The sequence below is a fragment of the Pseudopodoces humilis genome, chromosome 5, assembly GCF_049639895.1.
Source record: "Pseudopodoces humilis isolate 2021_Gansu_Grassland_sample_001 chromosome 5, ASM4963989v1, whole genome shotgun sequence".
Classification (NCBI taxonomy): domain Eukaryota; kingdom Metazoa; phylum Chordata; class Aves; order Passeriformes; family Paridae; genus Pseudopodoces; species Pseudopodoces humilis.
The window spans coordinates 70,849,212-70,856,615 of NC_142204.1; the positions used below are offsets into that span (position 1 = coordinate 70,849,212).

At 46.7% G+C, this 7,404-nt stretch overlaps 1 long non-coding RNA gene across 1 annotated transcript; it reads right to left on the reverse strand.

Annotated features, from left to right (window-relative positions):
* Window positions 1-379: 379 nt before the first annotated feature.
* On the reverse strand, window positions 380-5,313 carry LOC148184381 (uncharacterized). The gene is made up of 3 exons (XR_015772533.1): window positions 5,099-5,313; window positions 4,146-4,360; window positions 380-2,811 (listed from the first exon to the last, which is right to left on the reverse strand). It is a non-coding gene; the product is annotated as an uncharacterized LOC148184381 (long non-coding RNA).
* Between the last annotated feature and the right edge of the window lie 2,091 nt (window positions 5,314-7,404).

A 7,404-nucleotide genomic window follows, 5' to 3' on the forward strand; every position in this document is an offset into this window, starting at 1 on the left:
TACATCAGCTGGAAAGCAGCAGCCATCCCTTTCTGCAGGTGATGGCCAAAGTGACCTGTGAGTGGGCAGGATGGGCTGTTCCAGCTCTAGGTTTGGCCTGAAAGGCAGGAGGGGGTATTTTCCTCTTTTCCAACAGGTAAGAGGGAGTATTTTCCTCTCTTCCAACAGGTAGCAGGGTGTATTTACCTCTCTTCTTTTGTCTCTCAGTGCTTTATTGCATTTCCTGTTCCCTGAGCAGCCTCAATAAAACATCTTTCTGAAGGGTTCTTGGCTGTGCAGTAAATATCCTCCTTCATCTGCCAGCTTAGATAGGGATCAATCAATCAGAGGAAGTCCCTGGGGATGCCAGGGTGCATCATTCAAGGTTAGGGACCAGACAGGCAGGTGACAGCAGAAAGACTGCAGTGCTTCTGCTAGGAATTAACCCCCCCACCCATCCCCTGCTCGCCAAAGTAATATAAAAAAAAAATAAAAGGTGTTGGAGAATCCTCCCAAGATGGGAAAGTTTTGTGTCCCATCCTCAGCAGGGTTTCCTTAGACAGCCTGGAGGGAATCAGGCATCCCTGGAATCACCCATGGCTTGGTGTGGTCACAGCAGGATGCCTTGGGCTCTCCTGCCAGGGGACATCAAATCCAGCCATGAATTGGGGGACATCACACACACAAGGACTTGGGAACCTTCCTGTGGTGAGGTGGGCCAGGAGCAGGGTGGGATAATCTCCGTGGGCAAGGATGGATGGTGGCTTTGTGCTGCCAGTATAAAATGCCTTTTCCATCTGGTAAATCCAGGGTGGCTCCAGTTTGGTGGGTGCAGGACTCAGTGTCAGAGCAGGTGACAGGGAATCTGTCCCCATGGAAAGAGTTTCCCTACAAAGCTTTGACAACAAGGTTTTCCTGCTGCCTGTGCTTCCCAGCGAGCATCTCTGGTATTAACTCTTTGGTGCCTTCCAAAATGCAAAGAGGAATCCAAAGGATGAATTTACTGCTCCACTGTTAAGGCATTAAAATGTCAATATTGGCCTTGGGTGGGAGAGGGGAGTGTGGAAGCTCTTCCTGTGAGGAAGCTGCGACCCTAAGTAACAATGACCTTTTAATTGGCCCATTATAAGGTCAGAGCTTGGCCACCACGCTGGGAGAGTTCCCTAAGCAGTTAATCCACTTAGCAGAGCCCGGCTCTTTGGAGAGGGTGTAAGTGGTGTGGTTGTTGTCTGAGCTGCATTTGAGAGTCATTAAAGGGTTGCTTTGTGCTGGAAGAGTCTCGTTTTAACAACATCAGCTCCCAGCTCCAGCAGGAATTGCCCTTCTCTGAAGCTGCAGCTATAGATTTCAGCTTATAGTTTCTGTGGATAATAAATGACAGCTCTCAGACATCCTAGAAAAGGGCTTCCAACTGGAGTGGGGGAGCAGATAATCCATCCAGGCTCAGGAGTGAATTAAACCCCAGCTCCTCTCCAGCTGGACAGGGAATGAGACGCTGAGTAATGTTTGCAGGACGACTTTCCTAAATTCCTGGTTTCCTAATTTGGGATTTGCAAAAGGTTTATCCTAAGGGGAAAAGTGTCACTGCTTAGTTACAGAAACCCCTGGCCAGAAGCACCAGCCAAATTCTGTCCTCTGATAAATCCACAGGACGAGACAACAACTGAATCTGAAGGATCTGGGATTAGAATGGAGGAAGCTGCAGGAATGACAGGAAGGCAAGAGGAAAAAGCTTTTCAGAGGAAAAAGCTTTTCAGAGGAAAAGAATGGCCATTCATTAATTCATGTGTTTTAAGGCCTCTCCGTGGTTAAAACACTAAAGAGACACTACAGAGAGAGAGCCTGAGTGAAACCTCAGAGCCAGCAGAGTGGGTTTGGCTTCCTTCCCGAGTCTGCTCTCTCTGTTTTCACTCTGGTGGATCTACATCAGGATGCTGTGTTCTTCACCTTCCAAAAATGATTATCCCAATTTCAGGGGACTCTCTAAATCCTTCCCTGGTCAGAGGGACAGTCCTGGACATCTCCTCCAAGACAAAGAGCCCCAGTTCGTGAGAAATGAGAGGGTGGATGGAAGTTCTGGCCCAGCAGGGGCACTCAGAGCACAGGGTTCACCACGAGGCTGCCACAGGACAAAGCCCTGCAGGCCCTCTCCCAAAAACAATGGGAATCATGGTGGGAACATCTACAGAGGGGAGAGCTCAGGCTGTGGCGGTGCAAGGCCACACTGCTCAGGTGGGGTCAGGGTCAGAAGGGGGACCTGAGGCACCTGTGGCCCCTCGTGGTGACCAAAGCACTGGCATGAGCTGCCGCAGGGACAGAGCTGCACCTTGCACAGTCCCCACCCCTTCATCCCTCCACACTCCTCCCTCCCCAAGTTTATTTTCCCAGATAATCATTGCTCTGCCTCAGCCTCCCAGCCCCCAGACCCATCTGTATCTGAGCCAGCTTTGACTCGGCCTCAGCCCAGATCAGAGCCTTGCAGACAGAAGCATCTTCTGTGCCCAAGCTCTGACCTTTGGCTCGGCTCCTGATCCCAGCAGACTGGATGTGTCCAGCTGTTTGCCTTGCTGGGAAAGGACAGCGAGGGAGAGGAGCTGAATGGAGCAGGGGGTTTATTCTTGGCTCCATCTCCAGACTTCCTCCCTGACCCTTGGCCAAATGACCTCGTCTGTCTATTCCCAGGGGTCATTCCCTGCTGCAGTTGGTATCCCTGGAAGTGCTCATGGCAGGAGGAGGATCAAAGAGTGGAAGATAAATTTGAGTGGACAAGTCTTGCTGATACTGAGCCTAAAATCCACTTCTGGACTTTCCAGAATTTCAGATGTCCAAAGACTGCAAGGAAAAAAGAGGAATCGTGCAGATTTGTTGCCACACCTTCATCTCCCAGACCTTTTCCACCAGCCGATCCCAGCCCTCCCCAGCACAGCTTCCTCCTCTTCTGGGCAGGATAAATCCAGACCCCACATCTGCCCCTTCCTCCCCACCTCTGAGGACATTGGTCCTACTGATGCCCCTCCACCTATCTCTGCAACTAAAATCTGGAAAAGAACCAAAATTTTGACATTTCTTAAGTGTCAGACTTGGCCTCGGGGTCCACAAGCCACACTCTTGGAGAATTTGGATCCTACACCCAAAAACTTGTTGTGGACAAAAGCAGATAATGCCAAATTGAGGAAAACAATGAGTTTAATTAGTGGGAGTGTGATGCTGACCTAGCCAGAGTCCTTGTGGGTCCCACAGTCAAAAAGCAGAAATTGAGGTGGGTCATCACCATTCTCAGGAGGTCCTGCAAGGATGGGAGGGATCTGGGAACAGATCTCCCCAGAGAATTTGTGGAGTCTCCTCCCCTGGAGATACTCAAAAGCTGTCTGGACACAATTCTGAGTATTGTGGCTCTAAAGGGATCCAAAGCTGCTGGAGCAGGGGGGCTTGGACTGGGTGACCTCCAGGGAGTGACCTCCCAGTCTTCCCTGTTCTGTGATTCTGGAATATCCACCCCAATCCTAATAAAAAAACAAACTGGGGGAAGGTATTAACCTGCACTCTGCATGGGAAGAAGATCCCATTTCCCACATCCAGCCTGCACTCAGACACCCCCAAGAAATCCAAGGATCCTGTCAGTCTGTCCTGGCACTACAAAGACCCTCTGGGCCATTGCCACGAGGACAGGAAGACCCAAGAGAGCACTTCAGTGTTCTTATCGCCTTCCATCCTCAGGAGCTCGGCTCTACCATCATTCCCATGGCCATTTTTCCATTTTGATGATCACCCATGACTACATTTCAGACATTCCATGGCAGCAAAAACAAAGGAGGACCAAGCTGAGCATCCCGGGGGAATGTGCTGAACTCCACCCTCAAGCCCACAGAGGTCAAACCCCAAAATTCTTAGAACTCATTTAAAGTCCAGATACAAGATTAATTTGACTGACAAAGGACTAATTGGTTTCAGGACTAATTAAGTACATACACTTGTCTTTGCTTAATCAGTGAAATTTCCAGTGGCATTAAAATGTCCAAGAATACAAATCCCAGGAGATTTAAAGCAAATAGTTAAAATCAACTTAGATCCAATTATCATATAAATCACTAATGACCTGGGTAAATTGGAAGCTCTTTGGCTCAGCCTCTAGGGAAGAATAAACCTGATAAAAATGAACATGGTACCTGGATTAATGCACAGGCTTGGCAAATATTCCAGGAGGACTTCTTCACTGACATTGTTATTCATTGCAAAAAGCCAATATTTCTAAACAAATAGTTTCCACAGGAAGGTTTGGAGGAAACTTTGAGCAGGAACTTTGTGTTCAGCATCCAAAGCTAAAATCACTCAAGGATTGCCATCTAGCCATTGCTGGACTTATTCCTGATGGATACTTTTCCTGGATGAAAATTAGGAAAATTAGTAATTTCCATGTTGTCTTTCCACCCTCTGCTTTTCATCTTGCTCATGGTCACAGTCTGATATCCCATTTATTAGAAAAAAAAAAAAAAAGAAAAGGTAAGAAGGTGATTAAAGATTTTGGGGTTGGGTTTGAATTATGTTCATCCACACTCATTTTTAGGTGCAGGTACAGAAGAGCCAGTCTCCACTAACCACCTAAACTGTCTCATCTTGACCTGTTTATTTTGCTTATTCCAACATTATTCTCCATTCCTGGGAACCCAAAGCTTGGAAAAAAGTGGTACCTGAAGGAAAAAAAAACCCAAAAAGTAATAAAAAAATATTAAATAGGTGAATAATCTATGAAATACAGTTTTTATACATCCAGTGATCACAAACCCCAGGGTTTGCCAAATCAAAATGCATTTTAGGAAGTGTTGCTAATAACTGACATTCAAATCCTGCCTGCCCCACCTCCAGAGTTCAGCCAGGAGCTGCTCCCAGTCAGAAAATCCCTCCCATCCCAGAACAATTGCTTTATTGGTAATTCCTTAATGCCCCACCAAGGAGTTAATCTGAATTCAGAGAGGCACAAATGGGACAAAGAATTAACAGCAAATATCTCACCCAGGACAGGATAAAGCAATTAAAGAAATGTCCTTGGGCTGTGTGTAACAAAAACAACATTCAGGTGCACCAACCACCCCAAAAATACATGGAATTAAAGCTGTGGTACCTCCACCCTGAGCAGCCTCTGCAGGGCCATGGTTGGACATGATTTTTCCCTTTTATTCCAAGCTCCTGCTCAGGAATATCTCAGAGCAGGATATATCAAAATATCAAAATCTCAGAGCACATTTTGTTGCACCCACCCAGCAGTGGTGAGGGGCACGTTAAAGAGGATGCACAACAGGAGTGCTGTGGGCTGCCAGAGGCATCTGCTGGGGCAGAAAACCCTCCCAAAAGTCACATCAGCTTGGCCTGGGAACCTGGTTTTTAAAGGATGGAGTCCATCCAAGCCACACTGGGCATTTCTGCTTGGCCAGAGCACCCTGATGAGACCCAGCTGAAAGAGATGAAAGCCAACCACGCCCTCCTCCTTCTCTCCCCTCTTCATCTTCGCCTTTCCCACTCCACTGAGTTATTTTTGCTTTGTTACCTGCCCAGGAACTCTCTGTGAGCTGAAAAAACTCAGGTACCCAGGCAAGTGCTGAATATTTTTGTCATTTCCTGGCACAGAGCACTTGAGGTGCGCATGGTCACTTTTTGTTTGCTTTTAAAGAAAAAAAAAGGCAAAGTAGAAAACAAAAGAAATCCATATCCCTGCTGGCTCAGCCTCTTCCTCCTCAGGAATCTCCAAAACCTCTCAAAGATGGTCCAAGCTCAGCAGCTCATCGCTGTTCCTTTTCTCCTGTTTCACTGGGGGTCAGAGGATAAAACAGCTCACAGAAATTGAAGCCTGCGGCTACAAAAGCTCTGATGGAGCCACTCTCTCAACCCCTTGATGCCAAAAATGCCCCAAAGTGTCCCAGTGTAGGCAGGCAGCAGATTTGGGATGGATTTGGAGGTGGCAGAGGAGGAGGAGAGGCTGAGCTGCAGGACAGTGGTGGAAATAAACCTTCTGCTGCTCTGGTTTTGCTGCTTTTCCCATCCCTCCTGGGTTAAAGGAAATTCCAGGAAAATTTTAGAATGTCAGGTCCCCACAAAGCTAAAGCAAGGCCTGGTCCAAGACACGAGAGATGATGAAACAGGGATGGAAAGGTGGAAGTTCAAGGGTGATTATTATAAAGGGATCTCCCTCCAGCTGCTGAGAGGATGAATTTGGTCTCTGAATAAAAGATCTGGTCCCACAGCTCCCTGTCAGGACCTCAAACAGCAGGGCACAGACCTGACCAGGTCATCACATCACCAAGGGCTGTGGAGAAACACCCCCAGGAGAAGTGATGGAGCACCAGCCCCTCCATCTGCAGGGCCCTCCTGGACCAGCCTGGGGCTGATGGTGCCTCACAAGGCTGGGAAAACCCAGCAGGGCTGCAAAACCAGGCCTGAAGGGACAATTCCCACCCGGCCCTGGGAAGAGATGTGACCCTGACTCGTGAGCTGGATCACCCTAATGTTACCTCAGAGCAACTCCATGCTTTTAAATCACTTCCTGCTTTTCATCCCAAGTGCTGAGTTACGTTACAAAATCATCCAACCTCGTTTTTTATTCATTTACGGCCTCACTTCATGGCTGTCAGCCCAAATCCACAGGCAGGCACCCCGTGCTGAGCTTGCCCACCCAGATATTCCTCACACTTGTTATAGATACATATATTGTTGGCTTTTTGCAAATATTAAAATGAATGTTATGTGTATAAGAATGAGAAGTTTTGTTGTATTAATACAGTTTTCTTTATTTCTGTTATTGATGAAATTTAGAAATAGTAGTATCATACATATATGTTAGGCTATGGCATAGTATTAAAATAAAAACTGCTTTTGTTTGTATAACCCAAAGACTGAGAAAATAAATAAATAAATAAATAATAACTAGAGAACTCCTGCATTTGTAAACTATCTTATCCAGATGAAGACAGCAGTGACCAGAACTCTGGGGGGAGGAATTTATTGCATTTCTGGTATCAGGCAATGTAAATCTCAATGGCGCCAAGAAGATTGATCTGTTGGGAAGGGGACAAGAGAAAACTAAACAGAAGAACACCAAAGATCCTAAAAAGAATGTATGAATATGTATGAGAATTTATGGATATGTAGTAGGGTTCTGTTTTTAAGGGACAATCCTTTGTCAGTAAGGTGTGCTCTCTTGGCTGAATGCAGAGACACCCGGCCGTATCTGTATACTTTATTTTTTTCTCCTTATTGTCTTTTTTATTAAACTTTTAAATTCTATAAAAATTATGTGAACCTCGTTTTTCACACGCTGGACAATTCCAAGCTGGGCTGAGCCAGTCCACGTCCACTCAGTTTGGACTTTGGTCCACATTTCAGAGCTGAAAATATCTTTACGTCTCTGCGAGCACCGACTCGGCTGCGCTCAGG